The sequence below is a fragment of the Pelodiscus sinensis genome, chromosome 2 (assembly GCF_049634645.1).
Source record: "Pelodiscus sinensis isolate JC-2024 chromosome 2, ASM4963464v1, whole genome shotgun sequence".
In the NCBI taxonomy this organism is placed as follows: Eukaryota; Metazoa; Chordata; order Testudines; family Trionychidae; genus Pelodiscus; species Pelodiscus sinensis.
Genome location: NC_134712.1, coordinates 176,697,590 through 176,725,138, shown reverse-complemented (window position 1 = coordinate 176,725,138; position 27,549 = coordinate 176,697,590). Strand labels below are relative to the sequence as shown.

General features: G+C 44.2%; 1 long non-coding RNA gene across 3 annotated transcripts in view; it reads left to right on the top strand.

Annotated features, from left to right (window-relative positions):
• The window catches only part of LOC112547241 (uncharacterized), a 133,875-nt gene that overhangs the window by 93,436 nt on the left and 12,890 nt on the right, over positions 1-27,549 (top strand). For 2 of the 3 annotated variants that reach the window (XR_003090986.2, XR_012901073.1), the window contains exon 4: positions 3,089-3,192. The exons of the other annotated variant lie outside the window; for it this stretch is intronic. This is a non-coding gene — a long non-coding RNA (uncharacterized LOC112547241). The remainder of the gene's footprint in view (positions 1-3,088; positions 3,193-27,549) is intronic. 3 annotated transcript variants of the gene reach the window in all.

The window sequence follows — 27,549 nt, the reverse complement described above, 5'->3', positions numbered from 1 at the left end:
AAATCATAAATTTTTCAGGAATGATCCACTAGTACTTTTACAAGAGATGATGTAGGTTCACTTTAAAAATATAGTTGGCATAAACAGCTTAATTTGTCTGAGAGATGAGAATATTTAATCCATATGAAGCTCCCATTTTCTCTTTTTACTCATTTGTAGCTTTTTAATCTTATGAAGGGTTGTTCAGTCAATGTGTGACAGGGAAAAGGTTCACGCTTTCTCCCTGAGCAGAATATCTGGCAGAGCTGTCTGTTTTCTGTGCAGGACTTACCTGGGAGCTCTGCCCTGAAGGGGATGTGGCTGAGCTCACCTGGAGAGACTCATTTTGCTGCAAGGGTCTATGAGAAGTAACCATTTGAATTCCTTTCTCTGGATTTTAGGTTGGCCCTCTAAGCCATACCCAGCATGGGAGAATAGAAAGCTTTTTTGTTCTCATTGAATGAATTCCGCCCGCAAGAAACTTTCTGACTTCATTGAGCTGACCCCCAAATTCACTGGTTTGTTTCTCCATCACCAAGCAGTCACAAATGCTGCTGGGGATATCTGAAAACAAATCTCTATGAGCTACAATATGGCAGTCAATTATTCAATTTAACTTTCGCTCCTTGAATAGCACCTGCAAACTTTGTATCTACATAAAAATGGGAAGAGCTTTACTCCTTGGGAGGAGAAATAGCCCTTCTCTTTAACCCCCCTTATTCACTCAGTCACATTTTGCACATGGACATGAGTCTTACACAGCCAATGCACAGACATTGTAGGTTCAGCTCAGCTCACCTGGTCTGCAAATATGGCACTCATGGAATAATTGTTCGCCAATCTTACTGGTCTCATCTAGAGTCTCTACTGTTTGACTAAGATGGGAGAGTAACGAGTCTGGTGTTTTCTGATGTGTATCTGTATCTACAAGAAACTTCAAATAATAAGCTAAAGCTCCTTTCCAGAGTAAAGAAGCCCTCCAAAATTATGGCCCCATGTGGCTTTGGACTTCCAGGTTCCCTGCCATAAAGGCTTTTTTTTTTCTATTCTGAAGGGGAAACCATTATTCAGCTGTTCCCCTGACTTTGCCTGGAGCCTTGTAATGTTGGCCAAAGCATTGTGTGATACCCCACGACCACTTCTTCTCAAGAACAGAAACTCTGATTCTGTCTCAATTAAGTCCACAATTGTTGCAACATCACAAAACCAAAGCAAATAGCCTGCTGTGTTGTATTTTTGACCCACTGTTTTTTTTTTAATTACATTTTATCAGTGTATCAGAAACAATGATACAAGGAATGAACAGCAAAAGTATAATGGGCATTTGGCTTTTCAAGGCACAGGATTTGCCATATTGGACTATGACTGAGATGAAGGCAACTTTACTTTCCTGCCACCAGGCACCTAGGCCCATCTTTTCAAAGGGACAGAGGCTTTGCAGTGGAACACTGGAACAGCACCATGATCCATAAAGCCTGAGTTTGGGTACATCTACACAGCGGGGCTATTTCAGGATACCAGAAGGATCCCAAAATAGCTACCCCACATCCTTTGATCGCACGCAGTATTTCGAAATAGGTCTCAAAATAGCGGACGCGCTACTTCGGCATTCCTGTAACCTTCATTCCACAAGGGTTAAGGGATGTCTCAAAATAGCTTGTTATTTTGAAATTTGGTGCTGTGTAGATGAGCCAAATTTCAAAATATGCAATTTAAAAATTTAGTCGAAATGAGATATGCAATTTTCATAGCAGAAATTATGTATCTTATTTTGAGTTTAGAGTGCTGTGTAGAAGCACCTTTTGGTACTAGGCTCCCTATACAATGCATGGGGAGAGAGAGGTTCCTCAGAGTGCAAACCACAAAAGTCAACATGCTAGGTGCTGCCTGCCTAAACTAGCAATTGGAGTTGCTGATAATGGGGGGGGGGGGGGGCATGCCTTAAAAGTTTCTTCATGGTAGGTGATTAGGTCTGGGCAGCTAGGAGGCATCTCTCTGTATCCCTGAAGCCATTGAAGAGAGGAGGTGGGTGAGGTAATACCTTTTATTAGACCAACATGTGTTAATGAGAGAGACAAGCTTTTGAGCTTCCACAGAACTGTACATCAAGTCATTGAGCTGAGAGAGTGAGGATCCAATCTCTGTGCTCCTGTGACTTTTATTTATCCAAAGTGAAACAACATCAACAGAAGAGACTGAGGAAGCAGCACATCACAATCTCTTATAATTCAGTGGTTAGAGCTCTTCTGAGGAGGAGAACCCTGTCAAAATCCTTTCTCCCCCTCAGGGGGCAGATCTCAGGTGAGTGCTCTAACCACCGAGCTAAAAATTATAAGGTGGGTGTTGCCACCATCTCTGGATGGATTTTAAGTGAGACCCTATCCAATAGGTGGCCTCTGCCTATTGGATTGGGCCCCACATGTGAGTTAGGTGCACAAATGCCTACATTCCCCCACTTCGTGGATTGCTCCAGGGTTCAGACAGGAAAGGGCATCAGTGCACCTAGAGTGAGGCAACAACACGCATTCACAGCATTTACAGCAAACATGTAGCTATTATGTAAGTATAGGCACCAAGGGTATGTCTAGGCTACATCCCTCTGTCGCCAGAGGGATGTAAATTAGACATAAAGACATTGCAAATGAAGCAAGGATAAGCCGGTCTGTTATGCCTCGTAAAATGAGGTTTACAGGATCGGCCGACAAAGGCTTTCTTTGTCGCCCGATCCCCGTCTTGACAGCCAATTTTTGCCAACAACCTGCTGACTCCGCAAAACGCAGTGGCCATTTTTATTCAAATGAAGCACAGGAGATTTAAATCCCCGCTTCATTTGCCATGTCAGTATGTCTAATTTACATCCCTCTGGCGACAGAGGGATGTAGTCTAGACATACCCCTAGGAGGTTAGGCAGCAGCCAGATAGGAGATCTGTGGATTGCTATAGAGCTTAAACTGGGATGCAGGCACCTAAGTACTAGGGATGTTAACTAACGTGCATTTTTGTAAACATGTAACTTGGATTTTTTTTAGTGGTTATATGTTTACACGGGGGAGGGGGTGTGTGGAAGCCGGTGGGAGCTGGTACTCACAGGTTGTACTCTCTTCTCTAGGTAGCCTGCATACTAAATCCAGCATTCACAGACCCACCCCTGAACAGTGATTTTAAGTGAAGAAAAACAAAACTTATTTGAGTTAAGGACCCGAGCAACACCAAGTAAAACTTCTAGTAATGTTATCACTTTGAGACTGGTTAAACCTGTTAAAACAGTTAGCACATGGCAAGACAGGAAAACAACCAACTGAGCAAAGAGCGGGTGGTTGTGGTTATAGCATTTGATAGACCAACGTCTATTGGTGAGAGTGAGAGAAGCTTTTGAGCTTACACAAAGCTCTTCTTCAGGAGCCGGGTGTGTCTGGAAAGCCCTGTATCTGTGTGTCTCCCTTTCACCAGAAGTCGGTCCAATAAATGATATTATCTCACCTGCCTTGTGAAACTGACGCAGCTGCACTAACACTGCATACTGTTGAGTATAGGCCACCTGAATAATACCCCACCTCAGCACTGCTGGAGCACATGGGTCAAGATCACAATTATGAAGAGTATTGCTAAGATTTCTAGTGTATAATGAATCTCTATTGTGGCAGCTCCTCTACCAATCCAAAAAATAAATTAGGTAATTTAAGCTCTTGCCTGACCTATTTCTACCTTTACACAGGACACATTGGATTTGATCCAGCTTACAGTGTGTACTATGAAGTCTGTATAATAACAGGGCTAGATTCTGCATCATTCACAATGGGCTAAATTTGGAGCGTCTCTGTAATTACTTTATCTTCACTTTAGTGTTAAGTGAAATCAGGGTCTGACCTGCAGTTTTTACTGTTATTTATGCTTTTTCCAAGAACCCCTTTCCCAGATTCATAAATTCAAGACCAGAAGGGATCATCTAGCCTGGCCTCTGATGTAATGCAAGTCATAGAAACTCCCCCAAAATAATCCTGTTTTAACTAGAGCGCGCCTTTTAGAAAAACATAAATCTTCCTAAAGGCTCTATGATTCTAGGGACTGTACAAACACTTAGTAATAGAGAGATTCTACCCCAAAGAGCTTCCAATTTAAATAGAAAAGGCAATGTGTAGGAGAAAGGGAGCATGACCATCCCCATTTTGAAGATGGGAAACAGATGGAGAGTTTTTGTGTGTGATTTCCTTATATACAAACTCAGCTGAGCTCTCCTGAGTCCCAATCCATTGTCACAAATGCAAGACCATCCTTCATCTCCTGATCAAACAATCAAATCAAACATGAAGTCTCAGACAGTGATGGATTCAAGTTTTCGGTTTCTTGGGTTTTTTTTTTTGTTTTGTAAAAATGAGATATCATGGGAGAAAGCACTGAAGAAATATACTTGCGTGCTATTGTCTTGTGGTACAAATTAACATATAACAGTAGCAGATAGTAGTAGCAGACCATTTGTTAACAAGAAACTGATGAGCCAAGAAAATATTAGACAACTATTTTTGCCAATTGATCAATACCATTGACTGGACGATACTAAATGAGCTGAACGGAGCTGGCATGTGTCTTGGATAATTGCTACATTGTCCTATAAAGATTTATCTTTGCAATTTAAAAATAAAGACTAATTGAAGTTGCCATTGATTGGAAGCAATGTGAGAGCTCCTGCAGCCATTGAGTGTTTCTGTGGAAATGACAAGCCTTTGAATGTAGTCATGTGGGGCTTTGATAGCAAAGTAATCCCTTACAATCTTGAGTGCAAAGGAAGGATCATACTTACAATGTATTCAGAGCAAATAGAGGAAGAAAGTGCTGTTTTATTTTTACAGTATATCTCAGTTAAGGAGAAAAGCAGCTGGGGAGTTTTCTGTGGTGCTGTCACATTCCCTAGATGGGGCAGCTTCCTGGGGATCCTGCAGTTACTGAAGTAATGCTTAGGAAGGAAAGAAGCTGTCCAGAGTCAACTGATTGCTTTCAGACTGATACCAGGGCAATAAAGAAAGGATACAAAGCCTTCTGCACTGAGGGAATTTAGAGGAAACCTGCAGAAAGTAAATGCTAATGTGTTTGCTAGGAGTTATTGGCAAAATAGGGCCAAATCTTGACTCACCCTGTATAAAGTCTCAGAGGAGTAGCCATGTTAATCTATATTTGCAAAAACAACTAGGAGTCCTGTGTCACCCTTGCCATGGTCTATGCTAGGGAGTTATTTAGAAATAATTACCCTTATTTTGAAATAACAAGCAGAGCGTCCACACTACCAAGCCCATTATTTCGAAATAAGGGGCTGGTTGTTTCAAAATAATAACTCCTGCTTTCCATGAGGAATAATGCTTATTTCAAAATAGTTTTTTCAAAATAGTGCTAATGTGTATGTTCCACTGCTGCTATTTTGAAATAACTATTCCTCAGAGTTATTCTAAGTAATCACTCCCCAGTGCTTCCTGGGGATCTAAGTTGAGGTAGCACATCCACATTAAGGGCGCCTGCCTCAGTCTCTAAAGATATGTCTACACTAGGAAATTATTTCAAAATAATAACTCCCCAAATAACTATTTTGAAATAGCATGTCCATACTACAGGGAAGCCTCTAAATTAGTCTAACAGATTTATTAGGGCATAAGCATTCGTGGGTAAAATCCACTTCATCAGATGAGTTGGAGTGGAAATTGCACAGGCAGGGGTATATATAAGAACAACAAAAGAAGTTACTTGTTAAGTCTAGGGCCAGTATTACTGAGGCTGATCAAGTCAGGGTGCAAGTGGCTCATTCGCAGCAGTTGATGCAGAGATGCGAATGTCCAGAGAGAAGAAATTGCCTCTGTAGTTCAGTAACCAGTAAAGATCCTTATTCAGTCCTAAGTGTATAACTTTACCACTGTACATTGAGGCACCTGCTATTTGTATTGCTTGTATAGCAACAGCAAATATAAAGAAAACAGTTTAGAATTGAATATGCATCTTAACTGGTTAACTCACCACAAAGACAATTTTCCCTCTCGGGATATTCACATCTCCTGATCAGCTGCTGTGAAAAAGCAATTTCCACCCTGACTTGATTAGTGTCATTAACATCGGCCCTACACTTGACAAGTAACTTCTTTTGTTCTTATATATATCCCTGCCTGTGAAATTCTCACTCCAACTCATCTGATGAAAGCTTATGCCCTAATAAACCTGTTAATCTCTAAGGCTGTGTCTACACTGGCATGAATTTCCGGAAATGCTTAAAACGGAATACTATTCCGTTTTCAGTTTTTCCGGAAAAGGAGCGTCTACATTGGCAGGCTGCTTTTCCGGAAAAGCCCTTTTTCTGGAAAAGCGTCTGTGGCCAATGTAGACGCGCTTTTCCGGACAAGAGCCCCGATTGCCATTTTCGCCATCGGGGCTTTTTTCCAGAAAAGACTACTGGGCTGTCTACACTGGCCCTTTTCCGGAACAGTGTTCCGGAATAAGGACTTGTGCCCAAGCGGGAGCAGAATAGTTTTTCCAGAATAGCAGCTGATTTTGTACAGTAGAGCATCGTTGCTTTTCCGGAAATTCAAGGGCCAGTGTAGACAGCTCGCAGCTTATTCCGTAAAAGCGGCTGATTTTCCGGAATAAGTGGCCCAGTGTAGACACAGCCTAAGGCCCAGTGTAGACACGGCTACACGTGGCACGGACTAAGTAGTTCGGACTAGGCTTCCTAGTCCGAACTACCGTTACTCCTCATTTCACGGCTACATGCGGCACGGAGTCCGCACTAGCGGACATTTAAAAATGGCATCGCCCGGCTTTATGCAAATGAAGCCCGGGAAATTCAAATCCCGGGCTTCATTTGCAACTCCGCATGACTACATTAACCACCCTAGTTCGAACTAGGGTGGTAGTGTAGACGTACCCTAAGGGTGCATCTACACTGCACCCATAGGTCAAAATAAGATACGCAATTTGAGCTACGCAAATTGTATATCTTATTTCAATATCATTTCAAAAAGAACCTCTATTCCAAAATGTCCCTGAACCCTCGTGGAACAAGGGTTACAGGGACATCGGAATAGTGAGCTCGTTATTTTGAAATCTACTTTGAAATAATGAACTGGTTCAAAAGATGTGGGAGACCGGAGGTTTCCCGAAATAGCACTGCAATCTAGATGTACCTTTAGGTGCCACAAGACTCCTCATAGTTTTTTCTGTATAAAGAGTTTTCTTTGAAACTCCATTGGAGCTACTCTGAAGCTACTATCATAGCCTATAAGCAACAATAGCCTTTGCCGCATCCTGCCACACCATGTCCTCCAGATTTAGCTAGAAGAAATGGCCATGCTGAATGCTGAGTGCATAGGTTTGCCACTGTACATTGAGATGCCTGCTGTTTGTATTGCTTGTATAGCAACAGCAAATATAAAGAAAACAAATACTGGAGTTCTATGTTTGTTCATCAGGACAGCTGCTTTTTATGCCCTTGCACGCTAATGGAAAGCTACAGTTACAATTATTTTCAGAGAATGTTTTACATAAAATCCCCCATAATGATTAGTAAAGCTCACTCAGTGTGCTTGGTCAATAAACAGGGCAGACAAATGTAACCATAATACAATATCCTACAGAACTGTATTTTAAATTATTGATCAATGAGCCAGTGGGGAGTTAAAAGGCAAAGAGATTGAGCTGCATATCACATTTAAACAGGACAAGACTTACCATATCTAGGAACTCACTCCCACTGCCATTTTAAATGACAGGAAGCAACTCATCTTCCTACATTTCATAAGCTTTATACAATGGAAGAACAGGGTGAGAGAGACTTGGAAAAACATCTCAATTTCCATGTATTTATTTCCTTTGTGTTAAGAGAATGGCAAAACTTCCATTGACTTTACTATAGTGTGGGTCTAGATCAGTGATGGGCAACCTCGTGGGCTGTGTGGTTGGCTCTCCTTCATCTCGGTGAGCCTCAAGATTGTTATAACCAAGATGGTCTCCCAGGATAGGATAGTTTTGTTAACTGTGCTTGCGTACCTAGAATTTCCGGGAGTGCTGATTAGATGCAGAAGGAGTCCATGGCTCTCATGGACAATATTGTGTGTAATGAGCACTACCTCACTTCATGCGTTCTTGATTGATGTGCATGTCACTTTAGCAATAGCAGTAAGGAAAAAGCTATGTGGATGGAAACCAAAGGATTCTGGCAACCCTGTGCATGGGCAGTTGGGCAGGGGTAAACAAAATGTCTCAATGGGCCACTAGTTGCTCACCACTGGTATAGATCCTTTTCCTCATTCTCCTAAACTTAACCTCCTTTGCTTCATCCCCTGTAACATGCCTGTGTTCTGGACAGATCTCTTCCCTACCCGTGACTCCTCAATCTACTACAATATCCACTCCCAAAGCTTCAGTCTCATCCCAGTTTTCTTGCCCAGCCAGTCCTAGTTTGCCATTCCAAGCTTCCTGTTTGAGCCACAGTCTCTGCCCACCTGTTACCTGTCTCCTTGCTCAGCTAGTCCCCACTGCACCACAGCTCCTTGTCTGAGCTCTCTTTTCCCCTTGGCCTGCAGACATCTGCCCTTGCATGTTGAATCCCCACTCCATTCTCAGTCTCCCCTCCTGCTAGGTCGTTCTGCTGCTCTCTTTGCCCAGTAATTCCAGTTCCATATAATTCAGTAAGCTCTGCCTGCCCACCGCTTCTTTTCCCTGTCACAGTTTTCTCATTCACTACTCTCACTACTATTTCACGCTCACTGCTGGTCTATCCAGCTATGTAGACTCTCTCCTCAAACCCTACGTAACCAACACCCCCAGCTATCTCCGAGACACTACTGACTTCTTAAGGAAACTACAAAACATTGATAACCTCCCCAATAACACCATCCTTGCCACCATGGATGTAGAAGCTCTATACACCAACATCCCACATGAAGACGGATTACAAGCAATTAGAAACACTATCCCAGAGGACACCACTGCCAACCTGATAGCAGACCTATATAACTTTGTTCTCACCCACAATTATTTTCAGTTTGAGAACAACTTATACCTCCAGATCAGCGGCACAGCCATGGGTACACGCATGGCCCCACAGTATGCTAATATCTTTATGGCTGACCTAGAACAACATTTCCTCATTTCCGTCCCCTTTTGCCCCTTCTCTACTTACGCTACATCGATGACATCTTTATGATCTGGACGCATGGCCAAGAAACACTGGAGACATTCCACAGAGATTTCAACAACCTACACCCCACCATCAACCTCAGCCTGGACCATTCTACACGAGAGATCCATTTCCTGGACACCACAGTGCAAATCAACAATGGAAAATTAGACACCACCCTCTACAGAAAACCCACTGACTCATACAGTTACTTACATGCTTCCAGCTCCCATCCAGCACACACCATACAATCCATCATCTATAGCCAAGCCCTTCGATACAACCGCATCTGCTCTAATCCCGCTGACAGAGACCAGAAACTTCAGGATCTCTACCAAGCATTTATAAACCTCAACTACCCACCCGGAGAAATAAAAAAGCAAATTGAAAGAGCCAGATGAATACCTAGAAACCATCTACTTCAAGACAGACCCAAGAAAACCAACAATAGAACACCACTTGTCATCACCTACAGCCCCCAACTTAAACCTGTCCAACACATTATCAATAAACTACAACCTATACTGTAACAGGATACGAAATTCCAAGAGTCTCTGGGAGACAGACCCATAGTCTCCTATAGACAACCACCTAACCTCAAGATGATTCTTACCAACAACCACAGGACATACCACACTAATACCAACCCTGGTACCTTCCCTTGCAACAAACCCCGTTGCCAGCTTTGTCCACATATTCACTCTGCTGGTACCATTATTGGACCTAACCAAGTGAGTTATAAGATCAAGAACACATATTCCTGGGCATCCAGAAATATAATTTATGCCATCATGTGCTGAAAGTGTCCGTCTGCTTTGTACATTGGACAAACGTCTCAGACTCTTCGCCAAAGGATCAATGCCCACAAAACAGATATTAGACAGGATCACAAAGAAAAAACAGTTTCTTGCCATTTCAGCCAGAAAGGACACTGTCTCAACGACTTAATTACCTGCATCTTACTTCAGAAGCCTTTTAAATCTGCACTTGAAAGGGAATCCTCTGAACTGTCATTCATGCTAAAATTCGACACTCTACGCATCGGTCTCAACAAAGACGCTAACTATCTTACCCATTACAAAGATAGCTTCCCCAATTATCACCTCTAATACCATTAGCTCACAGACATTTACCTTCTCCCCTCTTCCCCCCCGCATTCCCCTTCTGTTCTGAAATGTGATTTGTCCTTTTCATATGTGTTCATTTTTTAAAAATTGTATCCTTTGGTATATATGGTTGTGACTATTTTCTTCCACTATTTGATCTGAGGAAGTGGGTCTGGCCCACGAAAGCTCATCATCTAATAAACCATCTTGTTAGTCTTTAAAGTGCTACATAGTCCTGTATTTTGTTTCAGCTACACTAGACTAACACGGCTACATTTCTATCACTATTCCTCATTCAGTCAGTCCCAGTCCTTCCCCATGGCTCCTCAGCCAGTCTCAGTCCCACCACTGCTCTATGTCTCAGACTCTGTCCAGCCAGTCCCAATATCCCCGTGTGTGTACTACCTTGGCTCCCAGTCCCAGACACCATCTCTGGCTGACAGACCAAATGTCCTTTCCCCAGCAGTCTCAGAACAGAGGACTGGTACCTGATACTGGGGGTGCACAATGTAAAGGTTCACTATCCCAACAGCTTCAGGCACACCTCTCACAGGCATATTCCCCCACTCCCTACCCTCTGCTGCTCCTCACTGCAGCTCCCAGCTGTTTGCTGCTTCCTTTCCCCATGGTCACAGCTTACCACTCACTAGTTCCAGGAGCTGCTAAACAGGGAAGGGGCCCAGCCAGCAAACCCTGGCAGAAATCTGGGGAGACACATGACCTCAAATGCCCCCCATGCATCACCTGTGAGTCTGTCTTCTTGTGACCTAGATCCCAATCTCTTTGCCCAACCATGTCTCCATTCTCCTTCTCAGTTAATACTTTTCTTTAGTATTTTTGTTTGTCTTATTTTTTGCGGTCGCTGTCAGTATTATTTGTATTTGTATTTCAGGGGTGCGCATAGACTCCAGCATCAGGACTCCATTGGACTAAGTGTTGTATACAACTGGTCTAAAAGATTGTCCCTGCCTGAGGAGCTTATTCATGAAATAATTGCCTTCTTGAGTGTGTTCAGAGTCACTCATACTTGTTAAGCAATGACCTTTAAACCACCATAAGTTTAACGTTTTCTTTTGGAAAACAACACTATATATATTATACGCAATGGGCTTTCAATCTCACTAGCAATTAGTTGTCTCAGCTTGTATCACAATCCTGGGGTGTAATCTTGCTTCTACCTGTCCCACAAAAGTCAATGAAAGTTTTGGCCCCTGGTCTTTAACTAATTCTGAAACTACAGTGAGTTCAGTCCAAGGAATTTGTCATGAATGAGCATGTGGCTCAGTTCATGCCTCTGGATGTGTTGCTCAAACACAAAGTGTCTGACTTCCAGCAGGAATGTATCACTCTCACATTCTTGTTTCTTTAAATTACACTTTCTCTTCACCTCCTTTGTTGCTGATCTTGTCTGCGCTGAGATCAATAACAAGACTTTCACTGATTTCAGGTGACACATCAGATCCCAACATAATATAATACTTACCTAGCTAGCTTTTCCTCAGTGACTCGAGGAGTCCAGTCATTCAAGGTGCTGAGACTTTGAGGAACCAAAAATACACTGTACCTTGTAGGATCATGCCTTTGATTAAACAAGAGGTACATATCCCACTTATTGTACCTGTAAGGTCTTGTGAAGCTATAGGCATCCTCTGAGGATCTCTTTAACTCTCGCACTGTCACTGAAGTAACACAGATTCCTATCATTATAGGTAGAGAGAGCTATCCTTATAATTCAGACTACCTGACACATCCCATTAGAAGAGTCTGCTTTCAGGTGCTTATAACTTTGCCAGACTTTAATCATGTGTGCTGAAATATTTCATGCTAGTGTTGGCTTCAGGATGAATTTTTTGAACATTTTAAGCCAAAATGGTTTAGTCATTTCCAAGAACGAGATTAAATAATAATGCATTGTTTTGGCCCATGTTAAAAACTCTGGCAGGGACTTGAAGTTCTGCAGGGGGAGCAGCTTTTGTTTCAGGGATATGCCTTTTGCAGTCCTTGTGAAAAGACACCAAAATTACATCAAGGCATAAGCCTTTGAAAAATCTGTTTGCACGTGTTTAGTAAAGGAACACTATAGAGCAGTGTTTCCTAATTTTATTTGGCCATGGAACCCCTAGAGTAGCCTTAAAAAAAAAAAAAGGCCCCTGCCATGTTTCATTGAGGGGGGAAAAAAAAGCGCCTTCGCCATGGCTCTGTTTCTTTAACAGGGGGCGGGGGAGTGCTCACTCTTCGCGGAACCCTTGCTTTCACTTCGCGGATCCCCAGGGTTCCCCGGAGCACCAATTGGGAAACACTGCTATAGAGTGTCACTGCTAAATTCTCCAAAGATGTCTTCTGCCCTGAGCGGGCTCCAGCCCATGGACACACACGTACTGTAGGACTTTTCCTGCAATGCTGCTTCTAGCTGCCACAGACTGGGGTAAAGCTTGGCTCTGGAATGGAGAGGGCAGAGCCTGTCTCAGGCTGTGTTCTCAATGCTTCACCCTCTGGGCCCAGTCAGCATGGAGAAAGAAACTGCCTAACTCAACTGCAGAAGGGAAAAGGGCCTGATTTGGGAGAGTGTGGGGTGGGGAGCAGACTGGAACAAAGAGTTGGGAAGTGGTGGAGACTAGGACTGGAAGGGCTATGGCAGAAGGGGAGAGAAACAAGGAGGCTACATCTACACTGGCATGATTTTCCGGAAATGCTTTTAACGGAAAAGTTTTCCGTTAAAAGCATTTTCGGAAAAGTGCATCTAGATTGGCAGGACGCTTTTCCGCAAAAGCACTTTTTGCGGAAAAGCGTCTATGGACAATCTAGACGCGCTTTTCCACAAAAAAGCCCCGATCGCCATTTTCGCAATCGGGGCTTTTTTGTGGAAAACAAATCTCTGCTGTCTACACTGGCCCCTTTGCGCAAAAAGACTTTTGCCTGAACGGGAGCAGCATAGTATTTCCGCAAAAGCACTGACAATCTTACATGAGATCGTCAGTGCTTTTGCGGAAATTCAAGCAGCCAGTGTAGACAGCTGGCAAGTTTTTCTGCTAAAGCAGCTGATTTTGTGGAAAAACTTGCCAGTCTACACACAGCTGGACTGGCTGGAATCCAGTAGCGTAGCTTTGCTAGCTTATTCCAAACGTATCCACTGTATTGTTTGCTGTTTTGTTGCCTGGTCTGAATAATATTTGTTTACACATCTATGGAAGCTGGGGATGAATATATGATAAATAACAAAAAAGATGCTTCAGTGATTGAACGAATCAGCATTTGCAGCCTGCAGAAAAACATGTTGGTTTTGCTGGATGATTTCTGTTTTGAGGCTTGTGTACTCATCTGGGACTCGAGTAGTTCAGAGACTTTTCTGAATTGCAGTTCCTTAGCTGTTTTCATATAAAAATCTTGGTTAAAATGCTGATTTTTTTTTTCAAGGAACTGATGGCTCGATAACTTGAAATAGGGTGATTTTTTTCCTGCTACTAAACGTCTCTAAAATTGATTAATTGAAGGGCTAGAGATCTAAAATGACCAGGGCATAATGATGAACCAAGAGGCTAGTGTTTGCCTCCAGGGAAAAATGGTAAGAATATTTGCAATTGTTGCTGGTGCATTATGAAAAAGCATATTTACTGGCCAGCATTTTTAAAAGCATTAGAATCATATTTGATTTTTTCAGAGATTTCTTCTGGGCTTAATTTACATTTACTCTGTATTGATACCATAAGATTTGCATCTTTGCTAGGCTGTCTCAAAGGCATTCACAGAATAATTGTTTTGGGGCAGAGCATAGGGCAATACACTTATGCAATGAGAGGAGGTTAAATCAATTGACAGACGTAGGGGTGATAGTAGTGAAGAAAAGTGGTGGAAGTTTACTCCTTATTTGGGGTTTTTACAGTGCTTAGGACAATGACACCTCATGGCACTATTGTGGCACTGCTGTCTGCTACTTACTACTACCAGTGCCTAGATCATTAGGATCCATCTCCCTTGTGATGGCTACCTCTCTTTCTCTTCCACCATTTAAATTTCCTTGGCCTATGTGATCTATTCTAGTCTTGTGGCAGCAAAAGGGCTATGAAATGAAACTTAAGCTGGAAAAATCAGGAAAACTTTGCCAGTGGCATCCTGTAAGCTGTGGAATGGAAAAGGTCAAAACTCCATGATTTGTCATCTGAAATGGAAATATCCAAAGCCCAGGAAATGCAAACACGTACATAAATCCTGAGATCAATCAAAACACAATTCAGCAAAGCACTTAAGTTATTGCTTAACTTCCGGCATGTGCTTAAAGTGATTTGCTAAACTGGAACTTATGAGCTTAAACTAGAGCAGAGGTGGGCAAAAGGGACTCCATGGGCCAGATCTGGCCTGCCAAGTGGGTTTATCCAGCCCACGGAGGTCCTGCCATTCCCCCGCCCCCAGACCAATCTGGCAGTTGACTCTATGTGCCGCACGCCGGAGGGTAGGGAGTGAGAGACTTTGCGTTACCCCCTGTCCCCAGCCAATAAGTGCTTGGGGGCAGGGGAAAGTGCAAGAAGTCTCCTCCTGCCCTGCCCCTGCCCTGCAAAGAGTGTGCAGCGCTTAGAAGGGGCACCTTGCAAGGGGTTCGGCATTTACAGTCAACTGCCAGCTGCTGCTCAGCTGGTGGGTGACTCTAAGCACAGCGCTCCCTTGCAGGGCGAGGGCAGATTTTGCATGCTCCCCCTACCCCCAGGCCCTGATTAACCTGGGGTCAGAGGGAGGAGCGCTCAAAGTCTCCTCCCACCGCCAGGGCGTGGGCACCTAGAAGGAACCACCAGCTGTTCAGAACAGCTGATGGTTCTCTCTAGCGGGTGCAGAGGCAAAGACTTCATGCACTCCCCCACCCACAGACCAATCAGAGTCTGTAGGAGGGAAAACACACCAGGGCAGCTCGGGGCCACTTCAAAAATTTCTAGTAAAAAATTATTGCCCACCCTTGATCTAGAGTATATTGAAATTTATATCTTTAAAGTGTTAAAAGTAAAATCAGCACACAAAGTTTGAGATGGCATTACAAGACGTTTTAGGTGAAATTTGTTAATCAAATCTAGCACTAATGAAAATTGGATTAAAATTACTAAATTGTTATTGTTGCTGGCAGGAGTTACAGTGGTGATTTTATTTGTTATATAGAGTTCTGCAAATCGTGGCATGATATTTGATAAACAAAGATTTGAGGAGGTTATTTTTAAATTTTTAAAGAGAAAATGATAGGAAGCCAAAATAGTGCCTCCGTTAACCAATAAACAGAGAGAAATCTCTTAAAACTAATATATTTTTAAAAATTCATTTTTTTCCACATCTGTCTTCTGAATGAAGTGGGAAGATTTTGGCTAAATTAAATATACAGAATAAGCAGAGAGAGTACTTGAATAAAAACAAAACAAAATATCAGCAGTGATTGAAGCAAGACACCTGCATGAGCAGCATGTAGTCAATTAATACTATAAAACAGTGATGAGTTAGGGAACCGAAACTGGTACAAATTCCATTAGTTCAAGAGAACTCCCTGTGGAGACAGAGATGTCAGTCATATTGCTATTTCTGAAAAAGGCACTACAGAGTGCAAATTGCAAAGAAACTACCAGCAGGTTGTATGAAATTTGGCTTCACCTGAGGTGACAAAGACTGGCAAACATTCTGCCTTCCTTGTAAAGCAGAACTTAATGAGAATTTGAATCTCCAAGCTCCCAGATAAGTATCTTAAGTAGGGCTCTCTCAAGCTCTTCTGTTGAAGCTGTTTCACGTTGGGTTACTATTTTATTTAAACATTCACTGGGGCAGAGAGAGAGTGGCAATGACTGTAGGTTGGTGGTGAAGGCATTCACCTGGGAGTTCCTGCACCAGTGAAGGCTTGTGTATTTTTGAAGAAGGTTCCTCCATCCATGCCCCGCATTGATCCTCACAGCACCTGGCTGCCTGTGATCCTGAGCTGTCTGGGCACACTCACTTGCCAGTACCATAGAGTCAGAGGTAGCAATACAGCTCATGCTTTGGCTTAGGCCCTTGCAGCAGCCACCAAGCTCGGGCAGTCAGTGCCATGTGCCTAGGAGCAACTGGACTCAGCACAGCTGCTAGGGAATTTCCCACAAACCTGGCTTTCAGTACCTGGAGCTGGCCTGGCTCGACACCGCACATCCCCCCAATCATGATGCTGTAGAGACAGAGCTGCACCAGCACAGGCATCTCACAGCTCTGGTGCATGCACCTTGCAACAGCAACTGCCCTTGAGCCCCCTCCTGCCCTATGTTGCATGCCCAAAGAAAGCGGAGGGAGCCAGGTTTTCTTCCAGAGCCCCAGAGTCAGTGGTGGTGAAGGCAGTGGCTCCTCCCGAGAGGAAATCAGTAGTTGTGGTGGTGCAGGTTCAAACAGGCTCAGATACGTTTGGGCCTATTTGAGTGGATCATGGCATGCCTTTGACTCTGTCTTTGGAGTGCACTGTGGGGGAAGACTATGGGGGAGGGATCTGTGACAGGGTCTCTCAGGCCTTCTATGCCCCATGTTGGAGTCATTGACACCCTGGCATTCTGCAGCTCAAGGCAAACCCACTCAGCCCGGTCCACCTCAAGGCCCTGAAGGGCCAGGAAGAGACACTAACCAAGCAGTACACAGCAAGGCAGTTAAGGAGGCTTGCCTGCTTCTTCTCAGGGGTAGTGTGGGGCGGCATGATTGGAAAATGAATAAGTACTGATTGTTAATATACCTGTGTGAGGTACATATGAGGCATGTACAAAGTATCATGGGTATCTGTGGGAATTATATTCTTAATGTGTATAGCAAGTAATGCACAGACCCAGGGTATGTCTACACTAGCTCCCCAGTTCGAATTAGGGAGGCTAATATAGGCATTTGAAGTTGCAAATGAAGCCCGGGATTTAAATATCCTGGGCTTTATTTGCATCTTCCCGTCCGGGCGCCATTTTTAAATCCCCCTAGTCCGAACTAACTGCCCGCAGCTACATTCCACGAGGTGTAACAGTTAACTCGAACTAAAGACTTAGTTCGAGTTAACGTTTGACTGCTGCATGTAGCTGCAGGCAGTTAGTTCAGACTAGGCGGATTTAAAAATGGTGCCCGGACGGGAAGATGCAAATAAAGCCCGGGATATTTAAATCCCGGGCTTCATTTGCAACTTCGAATGCCTACATTAGCCTCCCTAGTTCGAACTAGGGGGCTAGTGTTGACATACCCCCAGGGGAGACGACAACCATGCCAAGCCCATGGGCAAGGCTGGAGGAGACCACGGTGGGCTGGAGGAGACCACGGTGGGACTGTTTTGTTGTGGGCAGGCAGCTGGGCTCAGAGTGCTGAGCCAGGCTGCACCGCACACAAACTATCTGGGATCTGCATGGTGGCTGTTAGTGTCTGTCCAGATTGTGAGTCTGAGCAGCAGAACATTTAAAACACCCAGGCTATGTCTACACTCATGACTTCTTGCACGAGAAATATGCAAATGAGCAGGGCTCGTGGCGAGTAGATTGTAACCCAGAAGAGCTGGGTTCGGGCAATCTGCGCATGCGTAGAATGATCTGCGCACGCACAGATCGCCGGACAGCACAGTTCAACGAGCCCTGCAAATAAGGCTAAGAGTAGAATATCGCCGAGCCTCATTTGCATACCTAATGAGCCACCATTTTTGCAGAAGAGGCTCATGTGCCAGAAGGAGATGTCTACACTGCCCCTTCTTATGCAAGAAAAACCCTCTTGCACAATGCCATTATTCCTGAAAATAATCAACGTAGTGGCATTGCGCAAGAGGGTTTTTCTTGCGTAAGAAGGGGCAGTGTAGACAGCTCCTTCTGGCGCAAGAGCCTCTTCTGGAAAAATGGCAGCTCATTAGGTATGCAAATGAGTCTCAGCAATATTCCATGCTTAGACTCATTTGCATATTTCTCGCGCAAGAAGCCGCGAGTGTAGACATAGCCCCAGAGTTACAGAGCAGCCTTTTGGTACTCTGGCTTGAACTGGTTCATGTCATCAAGCTGAGTGGGTACCATCTTTGTTTTTAATGATCTAATTAGCTCTTTTATACTGCTGTTTCTATAGTGCAGGCGATTATTCCCCTTGATTGGGAATGCGCTGAGTTACCTAATACTGCAGAGACCGCCTTCACTTCTCCTTGGGAAAGATAAAAAGGGAAAATGACAAGAACAAACATAAACATTCAGCATTCAGATGGGATTCTCCTCCTCAAGTCAATTCATTCTTAATAGTATCTTTCTTAACGGATGGCAATTAAGGCTAGAGACTCAAAGTCTGCCTTGATCTTACAGGATATGGTAATTCAGCTAATCCACTTAAATTATAGCAGGCAAGAAAGGAAAAGAAGGGAACATCTTGCAAAGTTTTGTTACTGCTAACACTGAAAAGATAGAGGGCTGAGGAGAAGGTGGCTTTAGAAGTAGCCCTTGATATCCTTTCTCAGAAACTGTTCTAAACTAAAAGGTAATACAATAGTATAACATGTGGCAAGTAAAAGAAAAAGCCTAGCAGGAAATGAATATAAAGTAGGAACAAAAAGTTTTTAAGTTCACATTCTATAACAAGCACCCATCCTTGGTTACGTATTGCTTTGTACTCCAAGGGCAACTCTTAGCATCAAGAGGTGTTTCACAGCTGGATCAAAAGAAGAAAACAATCATAAACGCAGTTCGCAGGACTAGACCTTTACATTATGAGCTCTTTCAGGAAGATTCTGTCTCTTTTTCTAATGGTTTATAGTGTCTACCACAAAGGGGCCCTGATCTAAACTGGTCCCTATAAGTGCTGTTGTAATATAAACAATAATAAAGTGCAGTTAGCCTCACTGTAGGAAGCAAAGGTAATATTTTTATATAAAATTACAGCAAATTGTTGAGAGAGAGGAAGGAAAAGAGATTTTTAAGTTTTTTTAAAATAATCTATTCTGAAAGACCATTCCTCTTTGTCAAGAGTAAATTAAGTAATCATACATTTTCAGCAATGTATACTTCTCTGAATGTGTCCTGTTTGTAAGCCATATTCTGTTATATATTACCTGGAAAAACCATTCAATTCACACCAAGTTTTCAGGTTTTCTTTTTTCAGATTTAGTTCTAGAAAAACATAGCTACAGTAGAACAAATAATTTGATTAATTCTGCCTCTTTGTGCATGTACAAAGTCTGAAAATTGAGAAGTTCTCATATGTATTGATTCTAAAATATTGAAAGAATTTTTCTTCTGGAATACTCTAAACTTCAGATTCGTCTGCAAAACTGAAATTCTCAAGTTGTTGCGCATGTGAAATAAGTCACATGGTATTATCATAGAACACTAGAACTGGAAGGAACCTTGAAAAGTCATTAAGTCTAGTCCCGTGCCGTCATGGTAGGATCAAGTACCATCTGGATCATCCTTGATAGATGTTTTATCTACCCTGCTCTTAAATATCTCCAATGATGGAGATTACACAGCCTCTCTAAGGGTATGTCTAGACTACATCCCTTTTTCGCCAGAGGAATGTAAATTAGACATACCAACATTGCAAATGAAGTGGGGATTTAAATCTCCTGTGCTTCATTTGAATAAAAATGGTCACCATGTTTTGCCGAGTCAGCAGTTTATCAGCAAAAAGCAGCTGTCAAGACGGGGATCGGGTGACAAAGAAAGTCTTTGTCAGCCAATCTCTTATGCCTTGGCAAAATGTGGCGGCCATTTTTATTCGAATGAAGCACGGGAGATTTAAATCCCCGCTTCATTTGCAATGTCGGTATGTCTAATTTACATCTCTATGGTGACAGAGGGATGTAGTCTAGACATACTCTAAGCAATTTATTCTATGGCTTACCCACCCTGACAGTTAGGAAGTTTTTCCTAATGTCCAACCTAAACCTCCCTTGCTGCAATTTAAGCTCATTGCTTCTTGTCCTATCATCAGAGGTTAAAGAGAATATTTTTTTCACCCTCTTCCTTATAACACACTTTTAGATACTTGGAAGCTGTTATGTCTCCTCTGAGTCTTCTCTTTTCAAGACTAAACAAACCCAGCTCTTTCAGTCTTCCCTCATAGCTCGTGTTCTCTAGACCTTTAATCATTTTTGTTGCTCTTCTCTGGACCCTCTCCAATTTCTCCACATCTTTCTGAAATGTGGTACCCAGAACTAGACACACCATCAGGGCCAGCTCTAGGTTTTTTGCTGTCCCAAGCAAAAAAATTTTGGGCGCCTCCCCCCTCCCACTCCCACTCCCGCGCTCCCCCTTGGCCCGCTGCTGCAAGACAGGCACTGAGGAGGAAAGTGCCCCTTCCACCTTGTGGCTCTTTGACTCCCACCATGCCCTCCGGCCAAACCCAGCCTACGTCCTGTCTCCCCTCCACACACATCCTGTCCCCCACCCCCACCCACTCACCAAACCCAGTTCCCACCTTCTCTCCCCTCCCAGGCATATCCGGCCCCTCAGTGACCAGACCCAGTCTGCTCCCCATTTCCCTTCCCCACCTAATCCACCCTGTGCCCTCTCTTCCCTCCCAGCCAAACCCGATCCCTCCCCCAGACCCAGTCTGCTCCCCTTTCCCATCTCCCCCGCACTGACTGAACTCTGTCTCCTTTCTCTCTCCCCACCAAACCCTCGTGTCTCCTCCCCACAGCATGTGCAGAAATGTCAGAGCACCCTGGGGGAGGGGTGAAAGTGGCATGGCGCCAGCCCCCCATCCCCTCTGGCAACACACGGACAATCATCTCAGTGTCTGAGCAGAAGATGCGGCATGGCTGGTGAGGGTGTGCATACTGGAGCCGGCCCAATAGGCAGAGCACACCCCGCAACCTGCCTCAGAACCTGCGCTTTGGCTGGAGCGAAGTTTGCAGCGTGGAACGTGCTGCCTGCAAGCGCGCCCCTTTCCCTCCCAGCCTGCCGCCAATGCCCCCGCTGCCCAGCCCTGTCTCCCCCAGGGGCAGCGAGACACTCCCTCAAGCAGCCGCACTGGAAGAAAGAGGCGCATTGGCCCAGCACTGCCGCTGCGGCCAAACCCCATGCTGCAGCCAGGCACTCTAGAAAGCTGCTGCATCCAGCCCAGTACAGCTGTGGCTCCCTCCAGCCCCACAGGGCGCCCTGAAGCGGTTTCCCAGAGCTGCGGCTAGGGCCGGAAGCCGGTATTCACTGGGGCAGCAGGATCTCCCGCACTCAGCGAGCCAGGGGCAGAGTGCACCGGGCTGGGCATGCTGCAGCAGCTTTTCCTTCTGACGCATCAACTTTCTTTCCAGCCCCTTTCGTGTCGGGCTGTAAGGCTGGCCGGAATGCCGCCCCTGGAAATGTGCAGTCCCAAGCACATGCTTGGCTTGCCGGTGCCTAGAGCCGGCCCTGCACACCATTCCAGTTGAGGCCTAATCATGGAGAGTAGAGCGGAAGAATGACTTCTCGTGTCTTGCTCACAACACTCCTGTTAATGAATCCCAGAATCATGTTTGTTTGTTTGTTCCTTTTTGCAACAGTGTCACACTGTTGATTCATATTTAGCTTGTGGTCCACTCTGACCCCTAGATCCCTCTCTGCAGTATTCCTTCTTAGGCTGTCATTTCCCATGCTGTACGTGTGGAACTGATTTTTCCTCTCCAATTGGAGTATTTTGCATTTGTCCTTATTGAATTTCATCCTGTTTACCTCAGATCATTTCTCCGGTTGGTCCAGATCATTTTGAATTATGATCCTATCCTCCAAGCACTTCCCACCCATCCCAGTTTGGTATTTATCTACAGGCTTTATAAATATACTCTCTATAGTATGGCTGGGCAAGACATAGCCCGGGAGCTGGATCCAGTCCACCTAGCACTTTGATCTGATTCTACTTATATCCTGCTGCCCATGCCACCGAATTTCCAGGTGGCGGCTCAAGCAGCAGGATCCTATTTAAATGGCTCCTGGTCATGGTGCTACTCTGGCAGGGGCTGGAGCCATGAGCCTTTTAAAGAGTAGCAGAGTTCCCAGGCAGCTGCCAGGTGACATGGTAGTGGCAGAGCTGGGAGCCCTTTGTTGTGTTTTTAATTCAAAGCCTCTGGCTCATACAACTCTGGGGGAGGCTAGTCCCCAGCTCTGTCCCTTCTGTCCTAGGCCCCGCCCCTTCTGAGGGTGGAATCGGCCCAGGACCACATACCAAAATTCATTAAGTGCCCCCCCGCCGCAAAAATTCTTGCCCATCCCTACTTTATGCCATCATCTAAATCGTTGATGAAGATATATCTGGTTGGCTCGTGCTCCGTATGAATGGTCATGAAAAGTGAATTTTAAGGCTGAGAATTTCAAAGTTGCCTAAGAGATCGGGTCCCTAATTTGCATTAATATCAGTCTGACCAAAATTCTTAGAAGTATTTGAACATATGAAACTAAAACCTGCTTTCTGCAAGCATCCAGGAACGTGAAACCCCATTGTGTGAATGATTGCAGGAAGTGGTCAAAAATGGGCTTTTTATGGTTGAAATATACATATGGATTTTTTTTCTCAATATTCTACTATCTCTGTTTATAGACAATTATGAGCCTTTAATGTTCATACCCAGGCAGCTAATTCACCTGAATCTTAGGTTGATATTTTCATGGCTGGTCCATCCAGAAGAGAGGCTGTAAGAACTGGATTTCTATATAACCTACTTAAGCTTTGTAGTTTGTTATGCCCTGCCACATCCAAAATGTTTTATGTTCAGGACATACAAACAGAGAAGTTAGAGAAGAACATAAGTCATTGTGCTGGAAGGTTGCAACCTACTCTGCTTTGTTTCTGAAATTCTAGAACGCTAATACCCAAGAACCTAAAAACAGAGAGAGACCATGCAGGCTGCTCCCTAAAACAGAGAGTCACAGCTCAGTTCATCGGATCTTACTATTGCAGGTCTGTCTGCAGACGGAATCACTGCTCCCACATGCTTCCCTACAGAACCCCATTACCTTCAAGTAGGGCTATGACATACCCCACTTTTAAAGCAACAGCTTGCAATTCCAACCCAGTCCTCAATATAATACACAGAGTACTGTTATATGCTCCCAATCAGCCTTGAAACTAGCAGTTACAAAGCTGCAGAATTTGGGTGCTCTTTTGGGGCCTGATCCAAAGCCCATTGAAGTCAATGGCAGTTTTTTGGATTGACTTTAATGAGCTTTGGATTAGACCCATGCTCCCAAGGCCATGATGCAAAAAATACAAGCCTATGGCTTAACAAAATACACCCTCCCCCCCCCACCTATAATTTTTAGTCATCAGGAGAAGGGAACAATTGAAGTGAGACCAGACATGCTTATAAATAAAAGTAGCTGCAAATAGATATGTGGTCTCCACAGGCATTTTTTCTGAATAATGTTGAAATTGTCTCTCAGAAATGCCCTATTTTGTGATGCTCTGTCAAGGTCTGCTACCTCATGTGGTAGGACTGCATGATCTACCAAACAATTAAACTGGTACATAGGGTAGCAGAAGTTAGAGATGGAAAAACCTATTACCGGTAGCAATTCAGTCTGTCCTTCATGGTATTTATATGATTGTTATCCGTATCTGAAAATCCTGACTTTAAGAACTAGGAGAAATGGGTAGTGGTCAGTATAATTCCACCAACTGGCTGAAACGGAACATGGGTATTCGCCTTCTCAATTGTGACATTAGACTTGCTTGGGCCTTTGCGTCACAGACTAGCGCAGCAGTTCTCAAACTGCGGGTTGGAATCCCAAAGTGGGTCATGACCCTACCAGGGCTTCTGCCTTGGGCAGCAAGACTCAGGTCACAAGCCCCCTACCCAGGAATGAAGCCCGTGGGCTTCAGCTTGGGACCCTGTGCCCAGGGCAGCAGTGCTCAGACTTTGGTTCCTCCTCTTGGGTCGCGTAGTAATTTTTGTGATCAGATGGGGATCACAGGGCACTGAAATATGAGAGCCCCTGGACTAATGAGAGATTGTAAATGGTAATTAGAAGCCAATCTAATGTCTGAGGAACTTTCAGCAATTCTCCATAGGCCAGCAGGTTTATATAGCTATAGTTATATTATTTCTGTATGGGACTGGATTGCCACTTTTGTAGACTGACCCATGCTAGGGGCAGCATGTAATTCTGCTGCTCAAGCTGCAGGATTGGGACTAAATTGGGACACTCCTTTGTTGCCGCTCACTATCCCTCTCTGTGCCGACTCAGCTGGCTGGTGCATTAGGGAAGCGAGGCCAGAATTAAAGCTCTGCCTATTGCCTGCACATCTTCATGGGAGAAGAGTTAGCACCCTGGTGTCAGCTGCCCCACCCCCGACACTCCACGTCCTCAGGGAAGTAGCAGCATTCGCACTTGAGCCATGGGTTATTGCATAAAAAAGGGGAGGGAGACAAAGGTAAAAGGGAGCATGTATGGAAGCCTGTATAGCTTCACTATCTACTCACTGCTCTTCCTATCAAGAGAAAATATGAAATTCCTTTGATTCCTGAGGCTAAATTTAAAATAATGAAAAGGAGCAATGCTGAATCTAATTAAAAGGACTCAAAAAGCAGCCAAAAATGAGAGGTGATCCTTATTTTATAAGATTTTTTTTAAAATGTCCCTGTAACTTTTTTCTCAGTCAGTTATGCAGACACCAGCAGACTTATCCAGCATTACCTGGGTCCTTCAGGATAGGGCCTTGGGATGTGTGTGTGTGGGGGGAGGGGGGGGACGGTGCAGGAAGCTGAGGGCCAGGGGCTTATTCTTGCCCCCTCACCCCTCCTGCCTACCAGGGGCCTGTCCCTCCCGCTCAGGTCTCCTCCAGCTGCCAGGGACCTGTTCTCTCCCCCACCAGACTCCTCCTCATCCACCAGGGGATGAGATGTGGCTTTGGGTGTAAGGCTTCAACTACCTTCCCCAGCTGGGCCTTCACCCACCACCCATGCCCTGGGCAATTGTCTTGCTTGCTTCCCCTGAAACATTGGCCTTGGCTTTTATATGCAGAAAAACAGTTGTTGTGACACAGGTAAGTTTTAATAACATGGGAGGGTCTCGGAAAGAAAAAGCTTGAGAACTCCTGCTCTACATGTCCCTCCGGTCAAGGGAATGTGATGGGCTGATTATTTTGCCACTGCAAGTAGCTCTCTCCCAGGATCTGCAGCGCTTTCTCCTCATTGTCTGAAATTACAGACTGAAATTACCTGAGACCCTCATTGTCTTACCTGAAACCAGCTGCAGGCATTTATTCATACTTTTGGAAGTGTTCAGATGATCTAGTTTAGCCTCCTGGATGTCAGAGGCCATTACATTTCACCTCGTCTTATGCTCACAATTAGTTCAAAACATTTCAAGACTAAGGGTACGTCTACACAGCAGAGTTATTTTGGAATAACTGATGTTATTCCAAAATAAAAAAGAGCATGTCTACACTACAAGCCTTTATTTCGAAATAATGTCGAGCTGGAGGTCTTCTTACTCTGACTCCTGTAACCCTCATTTTACAAGGAGTAAGGGAAGTCGAAGGAAGAGTGAAAGCCCTTCAACTTCCTGCTGTGTTGACAGCACCAAAAGCTGAATTAAGCCATTTAGACTTCAGCTACGCTGTTGATGTAGCTCAAGTTGCATAGCTTAATTTGATTTTAGCCTTGCTGCATAGATGTTCCCTTAGAGAATTGTCTAACGGTCTGTGCCACAGCCAGATAACAAGAAAGATCCTATGCCACCAATTTTGCACAGTTCATTTTCTACCTAACACTGCAACAGGCCTTTATTATGACTTGTATTACCACCTACTTTTTACCAAACAATCACCATGGTCTTAAAAATGGCCACATTCTTATCTGGTGAAAATGAGTGAATAAAATACCACTGAAGTTAATGGAGCTATGTTTATGTATACCAACTGGGTATTTGGCCCAAAGTGTCCAAAGGTATTACAGTGATTAGCAGTGCTCATATCCGCAGCATGAAGGTTATATTTAATCCTGAGAATCCAAATACTTCAGAGACAGCAACAAGCTTGGGTGTCACCCCATCAAATGGAAGATTCATCCACTTTTTTAATGCAATCAACTGCATATTATCAAAGCTTCGATTTTTAATAGACTGCAGTGGAGATTGTGGGTGGATATTCAAACGCAGGCTCTGACCAACTACCTGTTTCTGTGGAAAGAACATGGAATGCACTCCTTTCCAGTAATAGTTAGATCTTCTGCAATTCACAAACCTTTAACTTGCAATTAGTGACCAAAAAGCTCTGAAAGGAAAAGGAAGACAGCTGAAGGAGGGTGTCTTCCTTGAGCTTACTGTCGGAAATAACTGGTCAGTGCTCACATAGCTTGATGTCCGATGATGTCAGAACTTTTTTTTACAATGGAGAATGTAAGACACAGGTATGCTCAGGTGTTCAACAACAGGCTAGTGGGTATAGCTATAGGCATCTTTCTGTGCAGAACTGAAAAGGCTTAAGTTATTAGGAGTCATCTTTTGTGCCTGTGAAGCTGTCCCTTTTATGTCTCTACACAAGCTATCTGCATTGCTGGTGTGTACAAGGGGACAGGGAACAGGATAGCTGCCAGGGGGCTGCTATTTCCACTCCTACACAAATAAGTGGGCAGTGGCAAAATTGTAAAACCCCCAACTGCTCAGGTTAGCACAGCAAGGGCCATTCTTACCCATACACAGAATTCACAGCTATGTAGGGCACCCGAAAATTTGGGGCACTGCTGGGTCTTAATGTCCACCCATCCACCTCTTCCTATCCTGTTCTGTAGCTCTGCTTCTTCCGGAGAGGATCTAGTTAACTTAAAAAGGAAAACGCCTGCCAGACCGACTAGCAGAACTGAACCTATGGAAGAGCCAGGTCATGAAGCCCTTCAGCAGACATTTGCCAATCCCAGATACATTTTGTCAGTTTCTAAATGTATTGTGTTAGTCTACAGAACCTTAGTTTACAATTTGCTTTTAAAATATTTCATTAGAATGTTGTTGAAGTTTATAAAAATCACATCCCCCCCAAAATCATGATCCTCTTCTCTCCCTCCCCTCTGGCTGCCATTGGGCCTGGGGGCATCAGTTTAATAGTTCTGCCTAGGACCCCATACATCCTAAGGACAGGCCTGCATTGTACCTCTCCAATAGCTGATATTTCATTTGGGGTGGCAACATGAGGAGGCAATACACCACCATCCCTATAGACATGCTGCTGGCTCCAGCCCCTGAAATCCTATTCTGAATGTGCTTTGGCTCAGCGAGTTTCCCATTTCCACTGGAAGGAACAAACTTATTTACTTGTAGGCTGAGATTTTAAAGCAGGTGAAAGGATTTGGACATTCAATTCCTAGTCATCTGAATGCAAACTGGGAGTCCAAGTCCTATTAGTCAGCTTTGAAAATCTCTGCACATATTAACC